This window comes from Rattus norvegicus, chromosome 2 (assembly GCF_021556685.1).
Source record: "Rattus norvegicus strain SHRSP/BbbUtx chromosome 2, alternate assembly SHRSP_T2T, whole genome shotgun sequence".
Lineage (NCBI taxonomy): Eukaryota > Metazoa > Chordata > Mammalia > Rodentia > Muridae > Rattus > Rattus norvegicus.
This window is the reverse complement of record NC_141535.1, coordinates 36,325,047-36,352,691: the sequence shown is the minus strand read 5'-3', so window position 1 is coordinate 36,352,691 and position 27,645 is coordinate 36,325,047. Positions and strand designations below refer to the sequence as shown.

General features: G+C 42.4%; 1 long non-coding RNA gene across 1 annotated transcript; it reads left to right on the top strand.

The window, feature by feature from the left end:
- LOC147996044 (uncharacterized) lies at nucleotides 1-26,886 on the top strand. The gene is made up of 3 exons (XR_015673858.1): nucleotides 1-117; nucleotides 24,930-25,086; nucleotides 26,248-26,886. It is a non-coding gene; the product is annotated as an uncharacterized LOC147996044 (long non-coding RNA).
- Nucleotides 26,887-27,645: the final 759 nt, after the last annotated feature.

Sequence of the window (27,645 nt, the reverse complement as noted above, 5' to 3'; positions counted from 1 at the left end):
ATCTCAGAAAACGAAGCAATAACAGCCCCAGCAGCAGCAACTCTGAGGACACTGTCCTGGGCCCTCACTGATGTTCCGGCTGGCAATACGCTTTGGAAGTTCCATTCCCTTTTCCTTGTAAGTGCTTTTGGTTTTAAGAAACTGAGTTTCTCTTTCATTTGTTTGGAATGTGTGGTGGGGATAACAGTGGCCGTGGGTGGTTAGTCCTCATCCTGCTGGCCCACCTTTATTCCTTATGATTTCTCTTTGGTGAAGTTTTCTATTCCAAAAAGAGAGAATGATACTCTTGGCGAATCTCATGCAATCTCACTCAACGTCTATTAAACCCTAGAAAGTCCTTCCCAGTCATTTAAAATATGCAAGCAGAAAGTGCGGTCAGTGTCTCAAGCCCTGTCAAAGCTCTAAGGCAGTTTGATTTGTGGTCGATATCCTGACCACATGGTTCTATAATCAGTGAGCCTTGATTTGATTTGAGTTATTTAAATCAACTACTTTGCTTCAGCAACTTAATTGTTTTGCAATTATGCGTGTGTGTGTGTGTGTGTGTGTGTGTGTGTGTGTGTGTGTGTGTATGAGACAACAAATTAGAGAAGAATTATTGAGTAGGTATTTCAGAAAGAGACTTCACACCCTTCAAAAAATTACAGCTAGACCAAGTGTACACTAAAACTCTGAAAGACATTCCTAGGTTGATCAAGTTGATTGATTCGTCTGCTTAATTTGACCACAATCCCAATCAATTTGATCACATGTCCAGTTTGACTGACAGCTTGTGCATGGTGCTGAATTAACCCTACAGTTTATTCAAAAGGGTCATTGTGAGAACCACACTCTTCTGTTCACGTACTCAATCCAGTGTGTGAACTGAGCGTCTTGCTGTGTTCTGTGTGTTCTGGGAGCAGAGGGGCATTAAGGAATTAAACAGTCTCTGCCCTTGTTGAGTTACACATTGGGCAGAAATAGTGACCAAGAAAGAAAAAAAATCCTCAAAGGTTGACCCTGAGGAGAGTACTTGAAAAGAGAGAGTAAAGAGTTGAGAATACAGGCCATTTAGTGTAGTCTCATGGGGGTGCATCAGCAGAAGTCAACATCTGAACCAAGAAATACTAATACGGTCAACTTGCCATGTTGATCTGTCACCCACCCATTTTCTTCTGGACCACAGCCTGGAAACTTTACTTTCCGATCACTTTCCTTACAGTTTACAGAAAGTGCCTCTAAGGCGGCATCTGCCATCTGCAGAGTTTTCATTTCCGTAAGGATTTATAAATTGCGAAACATGTGCATAGTTTTCTGAAAGCCACAGAAAATATTTTATGATTCCTTTTTTCAGCCAACATATCTTTTCTAGTTTTTTTTTTTCTCTTTTCTCTGTGATTTAAGGGCATCTTTTATTTTCCCAGGAAATAATGGCTATTGTAAACAACTCGAGCAAGTGCCCAGACAAAAGTCTATTCAGAATGTAGGGATGAAACTTCTCACCACAAATTAAGTATTTCTTCCTTCCAAGTCCTACTTCTTGGGTGAACATTTTCATCAAATCCCCCAAACGTTTCTCCAGAATAACAAATATCTTTGAAATCCTGGCAGTTCCAGCCACACACTGCTTCTGTGGAGAGCGTTTGGTTTCCCATCGAAGGTTCCATCCACCCAGTTTGAAGTCAACTCCAGAAAGCACCTGAAGCCGTGGGAGTTTTTCCACAGTTTATTTAGATGACCTGAGATGCTAACTGTATTTGGGAGGTTCTCCAAGGGGAATCTGTGGTTTCATGGAAACATTATAAACTGCCCATGTAGCTTCAGCTTATCTAAGTATAGAAAGACTCAGTTCTGTATGTAGAAGAAGGCAGGCTACTGAAAGTCTTAGTCATTGTTCAGAAATAATATTGCCTGGGATGTGTTTGCATTCTCCATGTACCAAGCATTTCATTAAGACTTTAAAAAGAAAACCTCTTATTTGTCAAACAACACGACTATTTTCACAAATAAGGAAACAGATGTAAAAAATCTGAGATCGCAGAATTAAAACCTGGCGGGATCAGGAAAATAATACAACATTGTCGTCTGTTTCTGAGCTTCTCTGGGACCTCAACCCTTGGAAGGAATTGAGAGGAGGAAGGCAGTGTGGATGGCAGCAGGCTAAGTGGCCAGAAATCCTGGATTCTAGACCAAGGACTGGGTCAAATAAGTCTGGGGCTGCTTCTTGCTCTGCACGCTTTACTTCCCTCATTCATTGAATGACTAGGATGAAATAAGTCATTTTTAAAGACTCAAGTATGATTCAGTTGTTATATTTCTGCCCCTGAATGACAAAGTCCCCACCTTGTTGGTTCCTAAAGCAAATCCCCAAATGGATCCTGCTAGTAGTTAAAAACAAACAAACAAACAAAACCCCCCAAACCTAAAGGAGTCAGAAACAACGAGAACAAAACTAAAACTCATATGGTAGACTTCGCCTCATCAGTGTCTGAGTAGTAAAGAACGTCCATTTGTGAATGTGCGCAACTCATGCTATGCCAAATTCATTGTGAGCCTCTCAGTAAGTTACAGGGCACAGCTCTATGTCCTGACTGTATTTGAAGTGAGTTCTGGAATAGCACACCCCGTAACCATGGTTTGTCCATGGAAATGGCGGCTCACACAGAGTTCCTTTCTACCAGTCACCCTTCTTCCTCTATAGGGTCTAGCCTCTAGATTTTTAATGTTTCCTCCAGCAGTTTTTGTGATTTTATGGAAACTCTACCTGTTAAAATAGCTCTTTTCCCCTTAAAAAAAAGAAAAAAGAAAAATTCTAGCTTTTCTTATAGCCATCTAAAAACTTTTTTGGATGATTAAAAAGCAGATAAACACTGCAGATCAGCTATTTGGAATTGGGACTTTCTAAGGCTGCCTATCTTGTACGGAAGAATTATTACCGTGAAGTTAAGTCAGAATAAAATTTTTGGTGCAATTGAATAGTAAGAATAGATTTTCAAATGCATCTAAGTTGCTTCCAGCTCTATCAGACTCTATTCAACTGTCCTTGAAGGTGTCAACAGGTGACTGGATTTGACCTGATTTCTTCAGGAACAATTGGATTGCTGCTGAGTACTGCAGCTGACTCGGACTCTCACCTTCTCAGTCCAAGTTCGATGGTATGAAAAAAAGATGTGGGCTTGAAAAACATGTAGTGGACCTCAGCTAAGAAGTCATTGGATAATGACTTTGGCCCTACTTCATTTTCTTTTGTTTTGAGAGGGGTTCTTATGTAACCCAGGGTGGCCTCCAATTCACTGCAGAGACACACAAGGCTCTGAACTACTGATCTACCATACTGGGCTCACTAAGCCTCTTTGTAACATTTGCATGCTGTTCTGGAGCAAGGCAGTAAGGTGACTGCCACATGTTGTTCATGAACTGCTCTGTGTTACACCAGAGCCTGTGCTCGGTTTTAAGGCTATAGGGACTAGAAAGAAACGACATAGTCCTTTATCACCCTGGAACAACACTCCTTTTGTGACTTCAGACTGATTGGGGCACCGGAGGACCCACCTTGTGTGCTGCTGAATCCATACAATCTGGGAGACTTTGTCCAAAGTGTAGAGGTGGAGCTTGTGGTCTTGATTTAAGCCAATCAATTCTTAGATTATAGCCAAATGACCACAAATGATTGGTTGAAGAGATATCAAGTGACCTAACCTGGTCCAATCAGAATGAATCTCAGACTTCTAGGACAGCCTTCTGAAGACACTTGCTCTTTCTGCAATCTGAAAGGGTGTCTGCTCTTTCAGTCACCAGAGAACAGAGCACCTGGGTTGGTGTGGGGTTTAAGCCTTCAGTATGGTAGGAGGCTCAGCCAAGAGAGGATGAAGAACAGCTACAGTGGATTATCCAAGCCCAGATTCCAACTGTTGCCGAATCTAACCCTGTGCTGTACTTTATGGTGTTTGTTTGTGTTTTGTTTTGTATTTTTGGTTACAACATAGTTCAGAGTAAATTGTTTAGTGGACCTGAGCAGAAAAAGAGGCTGACTCAAATCTCTTTCATCTCAAAGACATCAGGATCAAGAAAACTGAAGGCTGATTGGAAGAGGAAGCAAAGGAATACAGCAGTATTTGTGGAGCAATGTTCTGTGTAGCTGTAGCCGTTCCTCTCTACACAGAGCACACAAAAAGTGCACACTTTTATCCCCAGAAGGATTCTCACCCCACTGGGTGAAAAGTGAAAGAAAAGGTGGATTCCAGATGCAAGACTCTAAGTAACCAATGCAACTTCTGCGTTTGCAGTGAGCTCATTTCCTGAGTGTCTCTGCTGCCAAACGAGGTGTGCACAACCCTGAGGTAAGCCTGGAGGATGTAAGTCCCCACAGAAGCTACCAGCAACCGGGACCACAGTAGAAAGCTACAGATCCAGGAACTCCTAATTTGCTCGACATGGTTGGTTTTCTTCACAAAGGTCAGAGAGGTCAGAGTTCTGGAAAGAGCAGTGTGAACTAGAAGAGCAGAGAGCCTGCTGGCTGAGATCACCTTGTTGAGCGTCTTCAAGTGTTGACTCTGGGACGCTGTTTGAAGGCCACAGAAAAGCCTCTGCTTTGACCATAGCAAGAATTTTAGATAGCAGAAAAATGAACTACCCAATTGCAGAATACTCTTGAGACAAGGTCTCGTGTAGTCCATGATGGCCTCAGACTCCTTGTATAGCTGAGGATGACACCGAATGCCTGATTCTACTCCTCTCTCTGCCAAGGGTGGGAGTTCCTGGCCACCATGCCTAATTTACATTGCGTTGAGGATCGACCCTAGAGCTGTATACGTGTTAGGCTAGCAACCTAAACTCCTATCCCAGGCTAGCTGCCAACTCATAATCCTCCTGCCTCATTCTTTTCAGTACTTGCCTACTGCTGTGTGTCACCACACCCAGCCCAATAACAATCTCACAGGCTGCCTGACAATCTGAAGCTTTGTCGTATAGCTTCAAATGCAGCACGGTCTTTTATGTAACGGTGATCGCTGCTACCTTGTGTGTCTATTTTGACTTTGCTGTCATCATCTTGACCTTGGTGATAAAGGGTGGTTGAATGTGACCTTGGCATTCAACTTCTGCTATGTCCTCTCATATGTCCTCCAATCCTTCAGAGGGTGGAAAGCTCAGAGCATTTGCTGGCTTCTCTTGTAGCTAAATTTCCTGTTACAATTTAGGTTTCCCCAAGTGGAACCACCCAAGTGAGGTTTGAAAAGTCAATGTGAGATATTATTTCTGTAGCATTTCACATTGCAGGCAAACATACTTGTAAACACATGATTTGGTTTTTTTTAACAGGAAGACTGTACCGTCCTGTCTCTGGCTTCACGGCTATCAAGAGGTGGGCTGTGGGGTGTCTCCTGCTTACCAAAGTGTATATAGCAGGCATGAGTGTACCTTCAGAGTCTCTAGCTTTAGCAGCAATCATGCCCTCCTCCTTCCCTGGGTCACTGCCAGGGCACCATTGAGTAGCCAGCTCCTCTGGTGGGAATCATGGACGCCTCTGCTTTCCTTACTAAGGTCATGGTTTCCCTGTGGCTGTTCTGCATAGGTTTTTAATGCAGCCCATTGCTTTACTGCATGGCCTTATTGCCAGGTCTTTTAATTAGCAAAGGCTTCTAGCACTCCTTTCAGTCTGCTCTCAGTCTTTCTTGTTTTCTGCCACTGAACCCTGACTGGGGCAATCACCAGAATAGAGAGGGACTTGTGAAGAAGACTGCCAGCTTCAAGTACTAAACAAAGAAAATGGAATTCCTGTTTCTTTCCTCACAGACAGACTTCATATTCCATTACAAAGACTAGATAGATGTAAATCAATTGATGGCCAGGAAAGGTGAACCACTTATTGATCAGGGATCAGAGAACTGTAGGAAAGGGAGAGGCTACAGAAAGTGACTCTGATTACCAAACTTAAAACTATATAGGCCTCGGAGAAGAACCTAAGGGAAAGACAGCACTAGAGTTGACATTGATTTCTTTTAAAAATATTTATTTTATGTTATAATGGTGTGTGCATGAGTGCAGATGCCTACAGGAGTTTCAGATCCCCAGAGCTGGAGTTACAGGCAGTGAGCTTCAGGAAATTTCTGGAAACCAGACTTAGGTCCTCTGCAAAAGCAATGCCTGCTCCTCACCACTAGTAACTCCAACCCTGGTAATGATTTCCTGATATGATACCCAAAGTACTGGCCACATAAAGGAAACATAATTAGCTGGACTTGATTAAAATTAAAATTGTCTGCATCCAAGGACACTATCAAAGGAATGAAAAGGTAACCCACGAATGATGGACAATGTCTTTAAGTACTACAGAATGAAGAACTACAATTAGGCAACAACATTTTTAAAGTGATCCCACGACCTGCAGAAAATTTCTCCCAAGAAGACATACAACTGGATGGTGGGCTAACACATAGCCAGTGTCCAGCATCCCTAGTTTGATAGGGAAATGCAAATTTGGCCATAATAAGATACTAGTCCATATTCTTTAAGATGGTGAAAAAGGAACAACAGTAATAATAGTTGGTGAGGATGAGAAATTCAAGTGTATGGGTATCATTTGGTAGGACCGTGTGATGGTGCAGCCCCTTTAAACGATATGGTAGTTACTCAAAAATCTAAATTGCTGTAAAAATCAGCAGTTCTACCCCAAAGGAAAGGATGGCAAGACTTAGCCATTTGTGCAGCGTTCACAGTGGCGTTAGTCACAACAGCCAGAGGGGGAATAGATAAACAAAATATAGACAAATAACGGAGTCCTTTCCTAGCCGACCTTGGGAGTAAATTCTCACACGTACACCACAATCTGGATGAATCTTGGAAAGGTACTAAGCAAAACAAATCCTCACAAGGGGATAAATATCGCAATGAACTGTCCGGAGCAGTCGAACTCACAGAAGCAGAAAGGTTTCTAGAAGTGAAATTATCTCCTCTTACGGTTAATGCCTATTTTTAATGTGTTTGCGTGTGTGGCGGGGGGACCTGCCACAGTGTCTCTCATGGGGTTGTCATGTCTTTGGGTCAGGTACTCCAGACAGTTAAATAAATAGAACCGAGCACTAACGCGTACCAGGGTGGGGAGAAAGTGGTGTGATATAAGATGTGTGGGTAAACACTCCCGTGCTGCTTCAACGCTCTGAGAGGTCTGCTTCTGGCATTCTTGTTGAAGTGTGTTTGCCTCAGAGTGTCTTCCAAGGTCGGTTGCCTAGGCACAAGCTGGTTCTCTGACCTTGTGATAAGATGAAAGGGAAAGATCAAAACAGCCGAGAGTAAAAACACCACGTCCCTGAGCACAGCTAGAGGGAGAAGCCATTTCCAATGGACGGTTACTATTAGTTATCCTACGGCATTTAAAAAAGTGTGTGCCACGAGGATAGGAAACCCCAGCATCGTTGTTTCTGGGTGGTGTCCTCAGTCATTTCTGCTGGATGATGTAAGAGCTCCCATTAATAATGTTAGTTTTGTTCTCCTAGTAAGGTTGTTCGAGTTGTCTTTGCTGGGTATCACAAACCTCCAATTTGATCACGCTTTACTCTCTACCTGCTATTTCCTGGGTTTGCTCTTTTTCTATTGCTTACTATAGAGTTAGAAAATCTAATTATTTGAAACTGAGAATATGCAAAGGTAAGAGGGTATTGTTAGGTAGGCACAGTTTCAGCTGTTGGTCGTTGTGGTTATATAACCATGGAAGTGTTCTGAAGGTGGTCCAGCTGTGTACCTGATGGTAAAAATGGTGATTTTTGTGTTAACATACAGTTTTACTGTTGTGATGGCTATTCCCAGTTGTCAGCTTGACTACATCTGGAATGAACTACAATCCAGAAATGGAGGGAATACCTGGGATCCCGATCTTGAGACTAAAAGATTTAGGCTTTTGATTCAGATCTTGAAGCATAATGGCCATGAAAAGCTTAGGCCCAGGCATGGCTGTCCATGCCTTTTATCTGGGCCATACCTTCTCCTGGAGCAATGGAAGAAGGAAAGCTCTCTTCTTCTTCACCTGCTTTCACTTACTTGCCAGCATATTGTGGGGTGGTGGCTGTGAAAGGTACCCTGATTCCTGGTCGACGTAGATCGAATTCCTGGAAACCTTAATAGGGATGGGAATATCATTCCCAGCCTCCCAGATCAAGGCCTCACTAGCTGCAGCCCCCCACAAACCCCTGTAGAGAGGTTTAAGACAAACTAGTCACGTAGAGCAATACCCCAAGTCCCTCCTGCACACGTGAGGATGTGACCACAAGTCACATAGGGTCAAGACAGATCAGTCATAGAAGCAGGACCACGCCTCCAAATATGTAGACAAGGTCTTCTCAAGCTCTCAGGCCAAACCAATAGGGAGTAACTGCTGTCAGACACTGACCCATCCAAAAACTGTACTTAAGAGTCGTGTTCAGGATTAAAAGTGTACAGGAATTATTCCATTGTCTGAGAGCCTCTGTCATAAGAGCTGTAACACTGCCACTTGGGAAGAGATCTGCTCTCCTGAAATCACCACCAGAAGCTCCCCTGAACCCTTCGCTGGCCAGTCTCCTGCTGGCTCAGACCAGTGAGTAACCAAAGTGGCAGTGGCAGAAAGGAGAAGGATCGGGCAGCTGAGGTGGCAGAAGCAGTCCCCCCCTCCCTGCCTGAGTTCTCTCTCCCCCTCACCCGAACCTGTGCACCTAGCTGGACAAGAGATCTCTGTGGGAGAGCCCCAGGCACCAGGGCCATATAGCATATCTGTTGGAACTTTTCTTTAGGATTCCAGTGTATACAGAAGACTAGCTGAAACACCCAGCCTCATGGGACTGGGCAACTATTAGATACTTGGACTTCCCATTCATAGCTGCCCATTGGGTTATCTGGACTGTAGACTGTTAGTCTTTCCAATAAATCCCCTTACTATAGAGACATTCTGCCAGTTCTCTGACTCTAGAGAACCCTGACTAATATAACCACAATCGAGAAAATTAGAAGGATCTGCGAGATGGCTTTTCACAAGGAAAAACTGAAAGAGGTCTATGCCTCCATAGGATGTAAGGAAAGGAAGATGTAAGAGAGAAGACAGAAACATAGTGGAGAATCCCCAAGAACTTGAAGACAGGGTTTTGTTATTTATGCCTCACCCCTACATACATTCACACACTAACCCCTGCATGTACTGACACACTAACCCCTACATGCACTCACACACTAATCCCTGCATACACTCACACACTAACCCCTACATGCACTCACACACTAACCCCTACATGCACTCACACACTAACCCCTACATGCATGCGGACAAGAATAACACACATATTCTTTATGCAGCATTAACTTTTTTAATGAGTAATTATGACTCCTCTGTCTAACATGGGTGCCGTATGTTCCAATCAAGGCAGAATTTCATGATCCCATGTGTTCATATTTCAATCTCAGACTCAATCCTCAGCAGGATATTGTTACACAGTTATAATATTAGGTAACAGTGCCATTTGAAAACCAGCATGGAGCAATCGTCCAGGTTAGCTTGTAATGGGCATACCATGTGATTTTATTGCTTTGGTTGTCTCCGTGACATCATAGTAAAAAATCTGATTCCATTATGGGGGATAATCTGCTAGGAAGAAGTGCCAACGATGATTTTAAAAGGGATGATGAGCCCAGGAATACTTTGATTGCAAAGTAATTAATTCCGAGGGGAATCTCTGTGAGAGGAGACAGCTTATCTGGTTGTGAGAGCTTTCATGGTCATGCAGAAGAAAGGGAAGCACAGGTTTTCTTTATTAAATTGGCATCGCATCAGGAAATAAGAGCTAAACTATGATTGATTGTGAATATAATGTGGGTGATGGGAACAGCTGGTCCAGGCATAAATAAGGCAGTCTCGTGCACATATGGCACCGGTTTGTGTACATGCCCGCTGTGGTCCACCTTTTCAAACTGAGACATCTTTTGCAAGACGGGCTGTTTCCTTCAGTCTGAAGCCTGTGGCACTGGGGAGAGAGGGAGTGTCTTCCTGGGCTGTCTTTGAGAGGGAGAAGCACCACATTAGCACAGGAACTTGTAGCATATGAGCGTCTCTAGCTGCAATTCATTAAAGTCACAGCTGTAAACACTAGAGTGAGACAGTGTGAAGTCCAGTGGGCTTGATTGGAAATTGGACTCTGAAGTGTCCAGGCAGAGGCTCTCCAGAGGTTTAAGCCCCTAGATTTCTAATGTAAGACAGAACAACTGGCTTCTCAAAGCACAGAAGATGGGATTTTTTTTTGTTTTAGGCCTTTGACTCTGAACCAAAAAGGATTTGACTGTGAACAAAGCCATAGAGGACAGAGCAGCTTCGATATAGTTGGTAGCAAAAAAGGAATTGTTCTTCCACCTTTAAAAGAACCAGAGTTGTGACAGTGTCTCCCTTCTCCGTGGAGTACTGGTTTTGAGGTGTTCTCAGCCCCCCACAGCAGTCACAGAGAGCTTAGCCATTGGCCTCTAGGCTCTGCTCTTGTCAGCTCACACAAGAAATCTTGGAAAAATACGTTTGTAGGGAGTATTACAGCTGCCCATTGTATAACACTGAGAACAATGTTTTGTTTGGATTCAATGCCTGCCCCTCTCTTAAGGACACAGAACTTTGATCCTTATATCCCCTAGTTTTCTGAGGAAGGGGTTTTAACCAGTGGTGTGGGCTCCTCATCTTCCCTCTCAGCCTGATGTTGACAGTCCACTGGTAAGTCAGCCCACCGCTGACTGTGCATAATTTTCAGGTTATATCCTTGGTGAGTGTGCCTTCTCGGCAGCCTTCCTCTATCTGTGGAGAATTCTCCCACGAATCCCAAGCATCTAGGGTTGCATGTAAATCTTTACCAAGACCATGGTGCTCTGTGGGAACCCTTCTAATGTTGAAGAGGAACGATTACCTGTTTGCTTTTAAGCTCCATTGCTGACACATCTGGGAGCTCCTGATTGTAGAATGCCAAGTCTGATCTTTGAGATGGAACCTTCACCTCATGTCCTGATCCAATGAAATGCAAGCAACTGATTTGGTAGACATTTCTTCCCTCAGAAGTGACCTGTGTCAGTATGCTTCAGGAGGGGCATGGCATAATACATATCTAATTCTTCCATTTTAAGAAATATACCGGAAAACCCCACTTTAGTGTGTAATGGATTTCAAACTATTTATTTCTGTCCAGGTTTTGAAATACGAAGTTCATCTCACATACTGAAGGTACCTTCTAAAGGGCCTTGGAAATGTCCATGGAAATCTGTCAACTGAACAATACATAGAAATATAAGCTTGAATATATCCACCCAATGAGATACAGACAACATTTCAATGTCTAGTTACTTTTCTGTATGCTATGGTTTCTTCTCCATGAAGCTTCTGAAGGAGCCCAATCAGGGAAGATTGGGACTGAGAAAATTGAAAGGACTGCTACTCTTTGGGTCTGGAGTGACCTAGCAGGGATCCATGACATTGTAACATCACCATTGCAGTCATAGAAGCTGCAATTTCCTGCACAGGACATGTGTATGATCAGACACGTCCATATCCTTGAGCTGCCCATCTCAGACCCAGACCCTGTAAGCTGTACTAATACTCAATGGTGAGGGGGAGGGGCTCCTGTGGCTCTGAACCTCCCTGAATATTTACAAACATTTAATGGTTACTGGGGGACAATTTTCTTTAGTGGTGATTGACTACTACAGAGCTCCAGGATCCTGTAGCAACCTAAATAAAATATACTGGGTTACCAAAAGGAAGGAAGGAAGGAAGGAAATAAGGAAGAGGGAAATAAGGAAGGAAGGGAGGGAAGGAGGGAGGGAGGAAAGGAGGAAGAAAAAGATTGAGTGGGAAAAAAGAAAACAGGAACACGAGTGGTGAACATGATAAAAGATGTTTGCATGTAAAATGCCATGATGAAACCTATTTTGTATAATAAACATATTTTAATAAAAAACAAAATTAAAGACAGCAAACAAAAGTCCTAAACTGTACCAGATCTGTAATGCTTTCTGCTATACTGTGAGTTGCCCTCTCCTCTTTTGGTACTAGTCTTTGAAGTGTCAATCTTTTTAATCTTTTAAATTCAATTTATAATTTTTTTCTTTAGTTTCTTTTTGCTTGTGCCTTTGGTGCCATGTCTTTGCAAGCATTGCCTAATCTAAGGACATGAAGACTTATACCTATGTTTCTCTGAAAGTCCTATAATTGTAGCTTTTCCACTTGTTATAGTTGGTATGAGGTAAGGCTTCTGCTGCATTCGTTCCCATCCAGTTGTCTGGCATCAATTGAAGAAGACTATTCTCTCTCCCATGAGTTGTCTTGGCAGCCTTGTCAAAATAAATTCTCTGCTTTTATGTGAGCTTTCTCAAGTCTGTCCAATGGGGTTCTACATATATTTTCTTGTCACTATTTTTTATCTTGATCATTATAAATTTGCAATAAGTTTTGAAATAAAGAAGTAATTTTCTCTAATTCTTTTCCTTCACATGTTTGTTTTAAAATTCCAAGATCTCTAGGCCCCCATAAGTTCAGTGTTTAGTTAATAATTAAACATTATGTTTAATGTTTGGAAGAAAAAAAAACAAGCGATCAAACAAGCAAACAATCCTTCAGTCTCCCAGAGTTCTGTTTATGTGTCAGGACATAATTTCAACAGTTTGGGAGTCTGTGACTCTGCCTTGGTCTTCATTTAAGGCCCGTCAGAGGTTTGAAAGCCACTTGGGTCCTCCCTGAGGACCAACGCAGTCTTGGGAACAGGTGTAATCTCCTAGATTCTGAGAAGTATCTCAGAGCTGGCAAAGCATGCACTCCCATTTGATAGCCACAACATCCCATGCCATGACTTTCCTCATGAGATTTTTGGCTTATCTGTCATTCAACTAAATATTAAATTTTATCTTAGACAGCAAGAAGTAAATCATTTGCCCATAGTTCTGGGTTTTTTTTAAAGATTTATTTATTTATTTTATGTATGTGAGTACACTGTCACTGTCTTCATGCACACCAGAAGAGGGCATTGGATCCCATTACAGATGGTTGTGAGCCACAATGTGGTTGCTGGGAATTGAACTCAGGACCTCTGGAAGAGCAGCCTCTGAGTCATCTCTCCAGCCCTTGTTTTTTATTAAAGAGTCCTTATCCTGTATCAGCTTAAGTTTTAGGTCAGTGAGGTAAAGACAAGCTTTCTGATGTCTGTTCCCCACTCTCCTCTTCTGCTAAGGTGTGGGGAGTGTGGGGTGTTACCTTGAAGGGTAGTTTTGAGCTATGGGCAGAAGGTTGGACTAGGGTAAGTTGAGAGGCCATTAGGCTCATTGATGTTAGTGAGACTAGCTCTGTTTCAGGAGTTAACACTCCTAGGTTGCAAATGTTTTAAGTTACCTTTTAACTATTTAAAAAAAACTGAATTTGATAATTTTGACAGTTATTTTCATTACGGTTATAGAGCAGTCTTTTGGAGTACTGTCACTCATGCTTTCCCTCAACCACAAGCCTTTGAAAGGTACTGCTAAAATACATGTCATAACTGGATTCTTTAATGTCTGAAGAAAATAATGGTGGATATGTAACCTCAGCAAAGAGAGAGGGAAGGAGGGGGGAGAAGAGAGAGGCAGAGACAGAGAGAGCTCAGACACACACATGCACATGCAGAGAGAGAGAGAGAGAGAGAGAGAGAGAGAGAGAGAGAGAGAGAGAGAGAGAGAGAGATAGGGAGGGAGGGAGGGAGGAGGAGGGGGAGGGAGGGAGGGCCTTAGTGACATTCCTGATTATTTGCACCTGGGAGTTGTATATTTCTTAAAGAACTCTCAATATTTCTTTCTAAACATCTACTTTAAAAAGTAACCATTCTAAGATTGTGACAGAGATCCTCTTTAGTATGTACCATGCACAAAATGTCTTATGCTCAGAAGTATGACTTTTTAAAATGAAAAGACATTGTTCTCAGTTAATAACCACATTCTTTTCCTAAAAATCTCTGCGTGTGCTCCACTCCCACCCCCAGCCCCAAAATAAAATGCTTGATGAAGAAAGATTCTTTTGGGTACCTGATGTCTGTGTTATATCTTGACACTGGGTATTTCAGATGACAAAGTAGCCAATCTAATACAAATGGTGATTCTATTAAAAAAACAAAAACAAACAAACAAAACAAACAAAACAAAAAGCAAATTCAAGCCACATAAAGCTTTTGGGATCTCCTAAAAAAGATAAATAGCACTAAATGCTTTTGACATGGATGCGATTTTATTTTGATTTTTAACAATTCTGTGTATGGGTACTGTGCTTGCTTGCTTGTCTCTGCATGACGTGCATGTGGTACCTGTGGAGGACACTGGATCCCCTGGAACAGGAGCTACAGATGGTTGTGAGCTGCCACGTGGGTGCTGGGAATCTAACCTTGGTCTTCTAGAAGAGCAGCATGTGTCAACACTGCACCATTGCTCCAGCCTGAGAACGAAGTCCAGTTCAGAAGGTTAACACTCCAGATGAAGTTTCCTGGTTACAACAGAAGCAGTAGAAGGAGCCTCAATTGTCAGAAGGTCTACATGAGAGTGATCTGTAAGGCATTTTCTCAATTAGTGATCAACGGTAGGAGGGCCCATTGTGGGTGGTGCCGACCCTGGGCTGGTGGTCCTGGGTTCTATAAGAAAGCAAGCTGAGCAAGCCAGGAGAAGCAAGCCAGTAAGCAGCATCCCTCCATGGCCTCTCCGTCAGCTCCTACCTCCAGGTTCCTGCCCTGTTTGAGTTCCTGTCCTGACTTTCTATGGTGATGAACAGCAGTATAGAAGTGTAAGCTGAATAAACTCTTCCCCCCACAACTTTTGTTTAAGGTCCCAGTGTTTCATCGCAGCAATAAACACCCTAACTAAGACAGTAAGTACAAGGGGAGTCCTAGAAAATTAGTGAGTCTTTCTCAAGATAAAATAATGTAGAGAGGTTATAGTGCAGCCCAGTCATGGAGTGTTTGTCCAGCATGGGTGAGACCCAGGCTGCTATCTCCAGGGCTGAATAATGTTTTCACAGATATTTTTATGTATGTGTACAATGAGAGAGGCATATGAGTGCTTTGTACAAAGCCAAGGTCAGATACACCAAGATACTTGAACTTGTTTTTTCTCATGCACACTGGAAGTTAAATATGTAAAATTAATTAGAATTTACAAAAATCTGGGACCTTTGGGAGAACTAATTTACAAATCTGTGCAAGTGACCTAGTGTTGTATTGCCTTACTCTCGTGAAGGGGTTCTTTATATTTTGATTACATTTTTAAAAACCTTAAATAATAATAAAATATTTGACACTTAATAATAAAATATTTTGATACTTAATTGAGTACTTAGTAATAAAATATTTGATATTTTAGCCTATGAGATTGCCAAAAATATTTACTTCAAATAAAGACGGAGAGGCAGCTTGTGAAAATGCAGGGCTTGGCTAGTCATACATCGTACTTTACAAAGGTAGACTTGAGAATGTCTTCCAGGTCGAAAGGTTTGTGCTGAGCACCACACAAAGCCCAGCCCTGTAAGAGTCGATTTCCAAACATGAGGGGCCACAGCCTTTTGGGAAAAGTCAGTGAAAAGGTCCAGCAGTTTCGAATTTAGTGAGTGTATATTCAATATTGAAAATATTATTAAATGGTATGAAAGAACAAAGCATAATTATATCAAGTACACTGTGAGCACACACTGGCCAGGCAAACAGCAGTCATATTGTTAGAAATTAAATTGAAGTATACCTCAAAATGCAGGAATATGAACCAGGAATCCTGATACTTTTTTTTAATTTCAGATTATCAGTGTGAAGGATTTTCGAGAAATTTAATGTACCTATTTATACTGATTTACATTTTCTAGAAGGTTGTACATTTGAAAATAGACTGAATGGCTAGGTCTACTACTGTCATGGTTGCAATTTGTTTTATTGACAGGCTTTCACTGTGTATAGCCCAGGCTTGCCTTAATCTCTTGACTGCCTTCTGAGTGCTGGGACTATAGGCATACAGCTCCACATTTGGCCTGTTTAAATGGCTGGTGTGTGTAGCGCTTATATAATTGTAGTCACTCTTAGCACCTCTTTTAGTCTCCTCGGTATCTTGGTAGATAATCTACCTGACTAGTGGTAGTTATTTATCTCATCCTCGGGCTGCCTGGGCCCTTGGCATATCGGTACATTATCTCTCCTACACGTCTAAGTGTAATAGCTGTAAGGAAAAAGAGATGCTTTAAACGTGGGAACCCAAAGAGCAGAGGGTTGGAGACAACACATATCTCACGAAGATTTAAAGCAGATAGACAAGAGTAACATGAACAGAGTAGGAGGCCCCAACTCTAGTGTCTACAGAAGGTCTAGCCTGCAACCCTGCAGACCATCCATGGCCTCAGGACCACTGGGGGCAAGGGTGAGGGCCGTTGCTGAAAATAGGGCAGTGTCTGAGCATCTGTGCCTCTCTCAGCCTGGGATTCTGAAAGAGGATGAAATCCTACAGAAAACTGGGCTGGCCACGTCACTCGGTTCTCCCCAGGATGGCGCAACATTGGTGCTGCGGAAAGGGTGGAGTCAGAAAGACCTTTCCTCATTCCTCACAACTGTGCCTCTGTGTTCCAACACCTGAGAAGGACCCTTCAGTGCCCTAGGCAGTCATGACAGAAAACACAGAACCCAGAGCCTTCCTGGGAGGAGGGACGGGGGGGGGGGGTTGGGTGGGGGGAGGAGGGGAAGAAGAGGGGGGAAGGAGAGGGAGAGAGGGATGGATAGGGGGTGGGCGCACATCCTCACCTCCTCCCTAGATGCCAGGAGCTGTGTTTACGTCTGCTGAGGCAGACAAGTGGAAGATTCTTCCCTGGGGTTCCCTAAAGAACTCCTTAGAAGATCTCTATATACATCCTGACAGTGCCGTTCGTTCTCCTCTCGGCAACACCCGCAGTTTTCCGTCAGCATTTGAGCATCTTTTCCTTACTTATGAACAGTCATGTGTGTGAGAAACAGAGGCCAATATCCACAAACAGAGGAGAGGAACCCCGAGGAAACAGACAAGGAGACGCGAAACTCTGAGGCTCCTCTTAATTAAAATCCGCAGAGAGATATTGCAACCCTGAAACAGAAGGAGCCGTAAGTATGTTGGGAATTGAAAAAAGAAAAATCACAGCAGAAATGAAGGCTTCTGAAGAACATTCTGGAGTTGAAATTGAGGAAATCTCCTAGAAAAGCCGTGGGGGGGAAAAGAGTCGGAAAATAAGAGGAAGAAAATGAGAAAATTAGAGTTGAGTTGAGGATCTAAGCATTTTACAAAGATAAAATGGGGAGGGAATTATTAAAGAAAGTGTGTAACAATTCCCAGGACTGAGGCCTCACATCTCCAGACATAAAGGATTTGGGCACTCGGCCCAAAAAAGAAGAATTTCAAAAAAGACCCATGTTAATGTGTATCACAGAGAGGGAAAGCAGGGCACATACAAAAGATTGGGCATCAAAGAGACCTAGCACCGGCACCCCACGGAAGGCTGGAAGCAGTGGGCCATGGCTACAAAACCCGAGAAAAAGCCAATTCCAAACCCAGATTCTTAACTCAGCCAAGTTATCAATCGAGTGTGTGGGTAGAATAATCCGTTTTACATTCTTGCATCACATTACATAGCATGTATGGTTTCTCTAAGAACCCCTGGAAGATGCTCTCTGGCACAAACTAAGTTTACTAGGGTTACTTACCTGGGTGACTGAAATGTGGCACTGACCGAAGGTGTGTGGGTGGCTAATCTTGGAAGTTGAATTTTGGGGTTCCCTTCCCAACCTACAGGCAGTTCCACAGAAGAGTCCGCACTCCCCTCCCCCTCCACTGCAATTTCACTGGGTTTCTAACCTTCAGGAGGGGACCCTGTGAGTTTTGCGACTTCCATGAACTTCAATAGTTTCCTGGGTTTTAAGAGTCACACCTCGCTCCAGTGGGGAATGTTTCAATTTTAAAGGAAATCGTTACACAAGAAGAGATCCGGAGCTGGAGTGAAGAAGAGTGTTGAGTCAGCCCAGGGAGGGTACAGGGTTACAACCAAGGACCTCGGGTGCTAGAGGGCAGGGCTCCCGGGATGAAACTGGGATCAGACTAGACCAAGAAATAGATGGTGTGTGACCAAGGGGGCAGGGATCTGACTTAATGTAAAAAGTATGGAGAACTTGTTGCAGAGAAGTTTAAACAGTAGGAAAAAAAATTGCGGAAATTTAAGTAAACGGCAAAGCAGCACAGGGGAGCTCTAATTGGCTTACTATTATACATCTACACAGTCGTAATTATAGAATCTTTCATGTTAAATAAATCAAAGACCCCATTTCTAATCATGTTGGGGCACGATAGTCAGAAAACAGCAACAGCGGAGAATCCATTTAAAAACACAACTAAGCAAAGATTCCCTGGACTCCTATGTTGCGCCCATCCATGGATGTACGGAACAGCAAGGACCGCACAGCCTGATTGGAGAAACCCAAAAGTAATCTATGGTGATCAATGCTTCCAGCAAATTCCCTACAACCTTGCTTACAGGTGTGTCCCGTTTCTTTCTGAAACCTTCGATCCTTTAAGTGGTCGGTGGTTTGCACTTTCTTGGAGGATTCTTAAGTTACCAACGTTTTCACAGCAGAGCTCGTGCGTCTAAGCGCCTGTGCGGTTATGTATTTCCACATTCTTGCTTTATGGAGCTTTCTCACCAGCCAGCCCCCTGAGCCCTTGAGACCCTCCTCATTCTCTACGGTCCAGCTGGGCTGCTGAGCCCGTTCGTCAGCTCGGTCTAGTGAGTTCCCCAGATGCATTGCCCGCCTGAACGTCTACTCACAAGCCTAGTTCAGAGCACAGCTTGCACACCAGCTCTGGAAAAGCCCCGCTCCTCGCCCGCCCGTTTGTACTGTTCCCGTGCTCTCTGTCCCAGCTGGGTTCTCACAACCTTGCACTATCCAGCCAGGCGAGTGTCTCAGATCCCTGCTTGCCGGTGGCATCCTCACACTCCCAGGCTTGGTTCAGGTTGTGCAACCTGCATACCAGACTCAGATCTCCTCCACCTGTCCCGATCTGCACACATTGAAGCCTACCTTGGGCAGGACAGCTTTTGTACCAGCCCATGTAGAAATAGCCAGGAGTCACACGCACAAGCTTTCTCTGTGCGTTGGAATCACCTTTGACTCTTTGAATGAAATTCAACACTGACTGACTGAAAGGTTGATGACTCTTTATACGTAAACTAGAACCAACCTAGCTTGGGCAACAGCAAGAACAGAAGCAACACTCCATGCAACAGGGGCAAGCTAGAATCTCGAATCAGACAGACAACCAAGGGAAAAAAGTTCACATGCCCAGGTCACATCACGAAAAATACAAGCTACCTGAAGGGCTAGGGCCACGTCATCTCTACCTCACTCCACCGGTCCTCTAGAAATGTTCTCCATTGAGAATTACCTAGACAGAGCACAGGATACAGAATTAAACAATTACAACCTTGGAAAGAATCCAAGGAGACTGAAAAGGATGTGAAGCTCAGTGAACTTAGGAATAAATTCTCAAGTGAAGACCAAGAAAACACAAACGTATGAATGGAGCGATGGAGACGACTCAGCGTTTGAAACCAAATACAGTAAAGAAACAGAAAGACTGACAGAAAAACGCAAAATCAAATGAAGATGAAATCGAACACCTCAACAAATCAACCAGAAAACCCAAGGGGAACCCTTACAAGTAGACAGGATCAAGTAGAAGGTAGAATCAGGACCCAAAGAGAAAGGTAGAGGAATTGTACCACCAAACAATGAATGTAATGAGCTTTAAAAACTCATAAAAAAACTATGCCATGATAACAAACAGATCTATGAATTATAGGCATAGAAAAATAAGAATCCTAGGTTAATGACATAGACCAGATCTCCAACAAGGTCATATAAGAAAACGTTGCTGAATTAAGAAAAAAAACAAAAGTGTACAGACGAAGGAAGTATACAGAACATCAGATGGACAGAGTAGGAGGGACTTCCCACGGTGTACTCAACTTAAAATACAGCGTGCACGGAACAAAGAGAGAGGGCACTGAAACCTGCAAGAGGAAAACAGAAAGTCACATCTAAAGGAAAACCCATCAGAATAACCACTGACTTCTCGATGGAAACTTTAAAAGCCTGAAGGGCCTGGAGCAATGTACTTCGAGTTCTAAAAGACAACAGAGGTCAACCTGGACTATTTTACCCAGCCACGAAGGCTGCCATACTGGTGATTGTCGGGAGAGGGAGAGACCAATTGGTTATCCGAGACAGAGTGGTCGGGCTGGAACACACACAAACAACAGAAACAGCAGGTTGTGTCTTTACATCTGGGCAGACAGACACACATATAGTTGTACATGGAGATAATAATCAAAGGAAACGGCTTTGCATTTGTGAGGGGAGGAAGGAGTTGGGGGTGAGGAGAGAGAAAGGGGACAGTAATGTAATTTTATTTTTTTATTTAAAAATGTATTAAAATAAAAATTAGAAAAACCGTTTGTCATAGTTAAAATTTCTCAGGATATAAACAGGTCAAAGGAATTCCTGTCCACCAAACCAGTCCCACATAGAATAGTAGATACTTCACCCTGAAGACAGAACTGGGCATAGACGAGTACAGGAAGGAAACAAAGGAAGCTGTGATGGTTACTGAAACACAAAACAAGACTGAAAGCACAAATAGCAAGAAAGCAACAGAACGGTAGTCATGAACACACTTTTCAACAATAGCCTTCAACAATACTAATGGCCACAATTCCCCAATCAAAGCATACAGGTTAGTTGAGTGGTTTAAGAAACAAAGTCCTCTTCAGTCTCCGTATCGCTGGGTGGTGGGGGTGGGGTTAGGAATCTCAGCTAGGGTCACCCTCGCAGGGTCCCAGGAGCCCCCCCTCCCCAGAAAATTTGGGATTGCAGTCGTGCACTTTATTTTTTTGTTTGTTTGTTTGCTTGCTTTTATTTTTGTGATAGGGATTCTCTGTGTAGTCCTGGCTGTCCTAGAACTCACTTTGTAGTCCATGCTGGCCTTGAACTCACAGAGATCCACCTTCCCCTGCCTCCCAGGTGTTGGGATTTAAGGCGTACGCCACCTAGTCATATGATCTTTAAGATGAAAGTTAAAGCTTTTGTCGAGAATTCTGATATAAAAGTCAATAGCGAATGTTACCAAACTTCACATGGTAAGACAACGTCAATAAAAATTACATCCTCAGTTTCTCAAGGGGGAAAAAGAAAACAAAATGCAAAGGGTGGTTAATCTCTGGCGCTTATTGCTTCTTGCCTACAGATGAAGTCAGCCAGGAGTGTCAGCTTCCTGCCTCCGTGTTTCCTGCTAGAGTGAGCCAAATTCTAAACCAAAAGAAATCCTTCCTTCCTTCCTTCCCTCCTTCCTTCCTTCCCTCCCTCCCTCCCTCCCTCCCTCCTTTCTTTCTTCCTTCCCTCCTTCTTTTTTTTTTTTTCCCCCCCGGAGCTGGGGACCGAACCCAGGGCCTTGTGCTTCCTAGGTAAGCGCTCTACCACTGAGCTAAATCCCCAGCTCCCCCCCTTCCCTCCTTCTTTAAATTTCTTCAGCCAGGTACAGCAGAGAGAAGAGTAACTAATACACAATATGGTATCAATGTCCACAAATTTTGAAATTAAAAATAAAATAGATACATAATACCAGAAACATTGGTGCTCAGTGTACATATACTGAGTGTACATATATGTACGTACATATATGTAGGTAGGTTGGTAGGTTTTGGGTTTTCAGGCTGGGTTTCTCTGTGTCACCCTGGCTGTCCTGGGACTCACTCATGGACCAGGCTAGCATTGAACTTAAAGTTGAGAACATTTCGTAAAACTTTGAAGAGGAAGCTAAGGTCCTCCCCTGTCTCCAAAGGGCTGAGATAACAGTCTTATCCCATGAGGCCCAGCAAGGTCTCTGTATTTTTAACTCAGTCAAAGAAACATGATTTGAAGAAACTAACCATAGAAGGAAAGACCTCTCAGAGAAGTTTTATGCAATAATTGTTCATTTTCAAAAATTATTTTTATGTTTAAATTTAAATAAAATTTCAGTGATAAATAAATTTTTAATAAAAATGAGAAGAAAAATAGCTCATAAGAAACATAATAATAAAATACATTAACACTGTATAACCTGATATAGTCCTCCAAGGCATAAATACACTGAATGGTGAGAAATGAACTAAAACAAACAAACAAGCAAACAAATAAATAAAACTTACATACAACCTAGTATTTCTAGAATCTTCATTGGATTCTATTAGAGAATGCCATTCTGAAAAACAAAGAAAATGGAAACCAGGGTAAAAAATTTAATTATATATTCATATGTGGTAGTAATTTAATTTTGGCATTTCTCTTCTTCATGCATACCCTTACTTTTAATAATAAACAATGACAAAAATGAGAGTGAATGCTGAAGTCACATGGGCTCCAAGATTTAAAATTTAACACATTTCTAAATCATGTACTACTTAAAACTGAACAATATAATTGGATATCTTCTGTCTCTCTCATTCCTTCTCATCGCAATGTTTTGTTAGAAAGTGTAAACCTTTATTTCATACACATGTTTTTCTTGGGTTGTTCATTTGTTTTGAATGTTCCAGTTAGTTTCCACCACAACATCAAGCTTGCATTTCTGTTTCATATTCTATTTAGTTCTTTGGATATTAATCAACTTCCTGTAAGATATTAAATGATTTCATTTCTAAAGTGGTAAAAAAAAAATACGAAGAAAAGGAACAAAGTCCTGGGGCTGGAGAGATGGCTCAGCAGTTAAGCTCTGGTTAAGTGGCTGCTCTTTCAGAGGTCCTAGGTTCAATTCCCAGCACCCACGTGACAGCTCACAACTGTTTGTAATTCCAGTTCCAGGAGATCTGGTACTCTCACATAGACTACATGCAGGCAAACTACTAACGTAAATCAAAATAAAAATAATAGATAGATGGCTGGATTTAAAAAAAAAACCAACAAAATCCATTTTGTGTTGTGTACAAATTCATCTTACCTTCAAGAATAGGCACCACCTTAGAATGGTGGTGGAAAAAATATTCTAAGCAAATGATACCAGGAAACGAGCAGGCATTGCTATTTGAATATCTAAAGGGATAGACTTCTAGCTGAAATTAGTTATAGGAGATGAAGGACATTTTGTTCTGAACACAGGAACAGCTCACCAATAAGACATTATTGTCCTAAACATATTCGCATCAAACGCTGGTATACCCAATGTCATAAGATGTGTACTACTGAGGTTCAAGACAAAGATTAACCACAACTCAGTAATAGCAGGCAATTTCCACATCCTACATCTTCCAGTAGACAGATCTTCTGAACAAAAAACCAACAGCAAAATATTGTAATTAAAGGATATCATACATCGATGGGCCTATCAGATATCTACAGAATATTGCATCCTTTCAACAAATACAGGAGAACTGAAGTGACTCTGTGTAGCTTCTCAGAAGCACAGTGCAGCAAAGCTTAAAATCGACAGCAAAAGAATCTCTTGTAATTACAGGAACTCACAGGGCTCAAACAATACATTCATGACTGAACAGTGTTTCAGTCAAAGAAGAAATCAACAAAGAAAGAAATTCCTGGAAAGTATATGAAAGTGAAAACACAAACTCCTGGGACATATTAAAAGTAGTCCTGAAGACAATTTATAGCTCTAAGTGTCTATATTAAAAAACAAAACACCAGAAAGAGCACAGATAAATGACTTGAGGAAACCCAAGAGTGTGGAGAAACAAGAAGCCAAATCTTAGGTTCTTCTCTGTAATTTATCTAAAATCCATTCTAATTTATCTGCTAAAGAAATATGAACAAAAACCTCAAGTAACTTCTTATTATTCCTTTTATGGAATGTGTGATGTCTTTCTCCTGCTTGCTAGTAAGGCGTACGCCCTAACCCTTTAACTTGTTAAGTACAATGAGAACATTTTCTTTTACACACACACACAACACACACACACACACACACACACACACACACACACACAAAGACAGACACAATCACTAAGACACACAGCTGCACATAGATGCACACACATACACACACAGAAAACAGAGAGAGAGGGAGAGAGAGAGAGAGAGAGAGAGAGAGAGAGAGAGAGAGAGAGAGAGAGAGAGAGAGAAAGGGAGAGAGAATATTTGTCTTTGGGTGGACGAATAGCCAACCAGAGTTAACTATGTCTTGCTTTCTCTCCAAAGAATTTTTAAATTTCTTTGGGACACATTTAAAGATTTGAACAAGTATCTTTCATCTTCAGAAAAGTATCAAAATGTCTCCTAAACTATCAAAGACATAAATCCAGGATCTGAAAAAGAGAAAAACCTCTTTAGAATATAAAACATAGTAAAAAGTTAAATTATACAAACTTGTCTTAGCACAGTGTTATTAGGGCTCCCTGCTTCAGAGAAACTGGCATTGTGTCACAGGGTCCCATTGGAAAAATTAGTGAAATTCTATAGGTTGATTAAAAAAATTTTACCCACCCAGAATTACATGCCCCAAGCAGTGGTGATGTACCCTCACACTCGAATGCATTTTTCAGCTGGTGACATTTATTGGATCTGTATGTGAACTGCCATCGTGGAAAGGATTCAAAGAACTGCAAGACCATTGATTTGATAGTAATTTATTTACGATAAACATAAATATCTACAGCAAATCCAAAGTGTACTTAATCACATCTAGTGCTTTAAATTCCACTCTGAAACCCTTCTTTCCAAAGTCACAACTTGCTCAGTATTTATTTAAAGAGTTGGCACAGCAGCACACTTCGGCAGGGTAGCAAGAACAAAAGAAGCCCTGTGCAGGGAGAGAGGCCCAGGCACTTTGCTGAGAATGTGCCCAGGCTAGGTCCTTCAACTCTGGTGCTAAAAAATTACAAGGGTGCAGGTACATTTACACTCTCCTGCATTTTTCAGCCAGTGACATTTATTGGGTCTGTCTGAACTGCTGCTGTGGAAAGGATTCAAAGGAACTGCCAGACCAGACCTTTGTCCTGAGAAAATGCACATGAAAAGAACGAGCAGATGCTCACACTAACATTCCAAGAGTGTTTGAATGGAAGGAAATCTCCAGGTACACAACTAATGAAGGCTGCTCGGGGAGAGGGCTTGAGAGAATTGGGTCAAAGTGATCAGGGGACATTCTTATAAACTGATTTTGAAGCTAGTTTTGAACGGTGAGAGTTTGACAGAATGGAGGAAGAGGGTACAGTCCTCACTGCTTGGGGTATGTGATTCTGGGTGGGTATAATTTGGGACTTCTAAAGCAAGGCAACGTAACACTAGAAAAGTAATCCAACTGTTATCTGTGAAGGAGAAGGGGCCAGGGTAGCATTTCCTGTTCTCTTTGAATGTCAAGTTCCAGGCTGACCTCAGGACTGACTACAAATTTTTAAGAAAAGAAGAGGGGACTGCACCAGAAAAGAATTATTTCCATTTTGAAGCAGACTACAAAAGAGAAGAGTTAACCCTGAAGGTGCCATGAAAGTAGGCCACCCAGGAGGGATGCCACCTATGAGCACCCAGGGATTGTGGAGTAGAAGGAATGTTCGCATTACTCATAAGGCAGGGTAGAGGTCATTACCCAGCATCCTAGTTAGCTTTAATTCCAACTTGACATAGTCTTAAGTCATCTGAGAGGAAAGCCTTATTTGAGGAGTTGCTTAGATCAATTGGCCCAGGAGGACAAATGTGGAGAACTGTCTTGATTATTAATTGATGTAGGAAGGCCCAGTCCACTGTGGGTGTTACCATCCCTAGGCAGGTGGGTTAGATAGTGTATGAAAGGCAGCTAAGGGTGAGCCAATGAGTGAGCCACCAAGCAGAATTCATTTATTATTTCTCCCTCACTTTTTCTATTGAGCTCTTGCTGTGCTTTCCCTCAGTGATGGACTGGGACCTGGAAGTGTAAACCAAATAGAGACCTTTTCTCCCCTTAATTGCTTTTAGTTTCATCACAGCAACAGAACGGCAATTAGAACATCCATGTACCAGGTGCTGAAGATAAGGTTACCAGTGCTCAGGAAAAGGAATGGGAAGAGGACAGAGGGTGGCAGGGAGACCCCATGAATCTCGGCAATTCTTTCTTAATGCAGGAAGTGTGAGACTCAAGATGAAAGCATAGTAGGCACTTGGGGGACATTAGCTTTTAGAGGATGTGTGTAGATAACACCAAACTGACAAGTGACAATTGACATTTGAATTGGATCTTGTGGATCCATTTGCTGTTTTCTAGGTGAGGAAGATGAGAAATTTGGTCCTGTGAGATAAGCTGGCAAACAAACAAACAAACAAACAAACACCAGAAGTAGAAAAGGAGTAATGCGTTTGAAGAGGCCAAGTTGCACCTTGGAGGAGACTGCCTATGTTGTGGGCAAGTGAGAGAGAAAAGATATTTTGGGAAATATACCCACGAAAAGCCAACCAGCTATCTCAAGGCAGAAGTTCAGGCTGGACCACACCATTGACATATTCAACCCAGTCAAGTGGCCACTGACAACATCGTTTCTCCAGAGTTCTGTATCTGATCAGTTCTACATCTCTGTAGGGAGAAGAAATGGGTCAAGGGCAGCTATGGCTCAAAGGATAATTAATAGATATTCTTTTAAATATTAGCAGGCTTAAATTATAATCTTAATCATATTTATATTTTTAATGAACATATTGGGTGAAATCAATCATAAACACAAGAAAGAAACTTCTACAGAGGTCGGGTGAGCTGTGACTTGGGTCCATTGGGGGTCACTGGCAAATTTAGTCTGCATGATGGATATAGTAAGGGGTTCTCTGTAATTGTTCCTTAAGCTATGTTTGCTTTATGGTGTTTTCTGTATGTTTTTTGCAATAAAATTATAAGTAAGTTTTTCCTAAGAGCAAACCGAGTTCTACGTATGCATGCACCATATATACAGATAGAGAGTTTGATGGAGGGAAACCCAGCAGCGACTGAGCCACAGGGACCCAGAGAGGAGCCAGGTTGTCAGGGATCAGCTGTGGCTCATACTGACTGCTCAGAGCCCTGAACTGAAGGCACAGTGGGACCTGATACGCAAGCCACCCACCCCTATACTCTACTCTAACTACCCAATCACAACCTATACCAATTGCCTCAGGGTCACCTTGCTAGGGAGCCTCAGATCTTCGTATTCTAGTTCGTCAAGGTGACTTTTAATATTAGATGACCTGGAAATATATTCATTGATTCTTCAGTCTGATCAATACAGGTCTATGGCGGGGGGCGAGGTGGGGCCCAACCAACCAAAAAACAACATACCATGCCTTTTTTGTCTTACCAATAATCTATGCATCATGCAGGCCTGACATTGGCTTTCAGAGCACATCTCCAGTTCCTGAGGCATGTTTGTTTTATAGCAAGCAGCTAAGCATTTCAGGCTGTGGGCACTGGTGTCAGGAATACACAAGTTTGGCCAAGACAATGAGCTGGATGATAATAAAGCAATAATCAATGCGGCTGAACAGATACATTCTCAACCCCCATGACAGCTCGGAATATCTAACTCAGGCACCCCTACCCTCAGCCCGAGAGCTTTGCTCACCATCTGCTTTTCCCTGGATAGGGGAAGCATGGTGCCTTGAACAGAGCTTATGCATAAAGAAGCCTGTCAGCCTCTAT